Here is a 2764-nt window from a genome sequence, read left to right as displayed (position 1 = left end):
AACCAGAAGGCTGGTGGTTCAAACCCACCAGCCACTCCTTGGAAGGAAGGTTGGGCAATCTACTTCTGTAGTGATACCACCTTGGAAACCCAAGGAGTGGTCGTTATAAGTCGGAGCTGACTCAATGGCACATAACAACAACACGACAAGATTTTACTTGTGTGAGATGTTAATAATATTATTTGATAATTTCCGCATTCTGTCGGATCATCTTTCTTTGGAATGGGTACAAATATGGATCTTTTCAAGACAGTTGGCCAGGTAACTGCCTTCCAAATCCCTTGGCATAGCTGAGTGAGTGCATCCAGTGCAACATCCATTTGTTGAAACATCTCAAGGGGTATTTCATCAATTCCTGGAGCCTTATTTTTTTATCTTACTTATTTATTTATTTTGTCTATTCCTTCGGTGAAGCCTTGACTTCTTTCTTCAATACCATTGGTTCTTGATCATATGCCACCTCCTGAGATGGCTGAACATCGACCAATACTTTTTGGCACAATGACTCTGTGTATTGCTTCCATCTTCTTTTGATGTTTCTTACATCATTCAATATATTGGCCATAGAATATTTCAGTATTGCAACTTAAGGCCTAATTCTTTATTCATTTCTTTCAGCTTGAGAAAGGCTGTGTTTGTTTTTCCCTTTTGGTTTTCTAACCCCAGGGCTTTGCACATTTTATTATAATAATTGGCTTTGTCACCTCAAGCTGCTCTTTGAAATTTTCTGTTCACATGTTTCATCTTGTCATTTCTTCCATTGGCTTTAGCTTCTCTTTGCTCCAGGGCAAGTTTCAGAGTCATTTCTGACGTCCATTTTGGTCTTTTCTCCCTTTCCTAAATTTTTTATTACCTTTTGCTTTCTTTATGGATGATGTTCTTAACGTCATCCCACAATTCCTCTGATTTTCCATCATTGGTGCTCAATGCATGAAATCTATTCTTTAGATGGTCTCTAAATTCAGGAAATATATAACCAAGGTCATATTTTGGCTCTTGTGGACTTCTTTTAATTATCTTCAGCTTTGACTTGAACTTGCATATGAACACTTGATGGTATGTTCCATGGTCAAGTCTTGGCCTTGTTTTGGCTGAAGATATTGAGCTTCTCCATTGCCTCTTGCTACAGATGTAGTCAATCTGATTTCTGTGTACTCCATCCAGTGAAGTCCACATGTATAGCTACCATTTGTGCTGTTGAAAAAAGGTATTTGCTATGAATAAGTTGTTAGTCTTGTAAAATTCTATCATGCGATCTCCAGCATTATTTCATAAACCCAAATTTTCCAACTACTGGTGATTCTTTTCTTTGTTTCCAACTTTTGCATTCTCATCACCAGTGATAATCAGCACATTTTGATTGCATGTTCAGTAAATTTCAGACTGCAGAAGTTGGCAAAAAAAATCTTCAATTTATAATAGTAGTATTAACTGATCTTCCTTGTAGGTGTATAAATATTATCCTATCACGGACAACATTGTACTTCAGGATAAGTCTTGGAAAGTTCTTTGTGATGATGAATGCCATGCCATTCCTCTTCAGCTTGTCATTCTCAGCATAGTAAATCACTTGGTTGTCTGATTCAAAATGGGCAAAGCCAGTCCATTTCAGTCCACTAATGCCTAGGATATCAATCTTTATGCATTCCATTTTCAGTTTTTACAACTTCCAATTTTCCTAGATTCATACTTTGTACAATCTATGTTCCAATTATTAATCTTTGCAGCTGCTTCTTCTCATTTTGAGCCTTACCATGTCAGCAAATGGAGGTCCCAAATGCTCTACTTTATTCATATCATTAAAGTTAATTCTAGGAGCTCTGGTAGCATAATGCCTAAGCACTTGATTGCTAACCAGAAGGCTGATGGTTCAAACCCACCAGCCAGTCCTTGGAAGGAAGATGGGGCAATCTACTTCCGTAGTGATATTGCCTTGGAAACCCAAGGAGGAGTCGCTATGAGTCAGGGTTGACTCGATGGCACATAACAACAACAACAACAAAGTCAATTCTACTCTGATGAGGCAGTTCTTTCCCAGTCGTATTTTGAGTGCCTTCCAACCAGAGGGGCTCATCTTCCAGCACTGTAACAGACAGTGTTTCAGGGCTATTCGTAAAGTTTTCCAGTAATATATCAAACAGTGTTTCAGTGCTTTCACAGGTTTTCCCTGGCCAATTCTTTCAGAATTGGATGGCTTCTTCCTCCTTCTGAGTCTGTCTCAGTCTGGAAGCTCTGCTGAAACCCATCCACCATGGGCAACACTGCTAGCCTTTGAAACACTGGTGGCACAGCCTCCAGCCTCATGGCAACACATAAACCATCATATTATGACAAATGACCAACAAGTTAGTGTATCTTAGCTGTTCCAAAACCCTCCATTCACTTCTTGGCCTTCCCCTTTACCTATACCTGGCCATTGGCTCTGGTTTCCCACTTCCTGCCTGGGACTCCCTCTCCCCTTACCTGTATCTGGCTGCCAATCCCTGGCTTCTAGCTTCTTGTCTGGGTGCTCTATACATATATACTATATACCATATACTATGGTATATCTGTATACTGTATATACTATAGGAGCTCTGGTAGCATAGTGTCTAAGGCATTTGACTGCTGACCAGAAGCCTGGCAGTTTAAACCCACTGGCCACTTCTCAGAAGGAAGGTTGGACAATCTACTTCTGTAGTGATACTGCCTCAGAAACCCAAGGAGGGTCTCTATGAGTCAGGTCTGACTTGATGACAGTGAGTTTGGTTTTGGAATTTGGTTG

The sequence above is a fragment of the Orycteropus afer genome, unplaced genomic scaffold (genome assembly GCF_000298275.1).
Source record: "Orycteropus afer afer isolate SDZICR_OR568_19922 unplaced genomic scaffold, OryAfe1.0 scaffold00325, whole genome shotgun sequence".
In the NCBI taxonomy this organism is placed as follows: Eukaryota; Metazoa; Chordata; class Mammalia; order Tubulidentata; family Orycteropodidae; genus Orycteropus; species Orycteropus afer.
Note: the sequence above shows the minus strand (reverse complement) of the source record.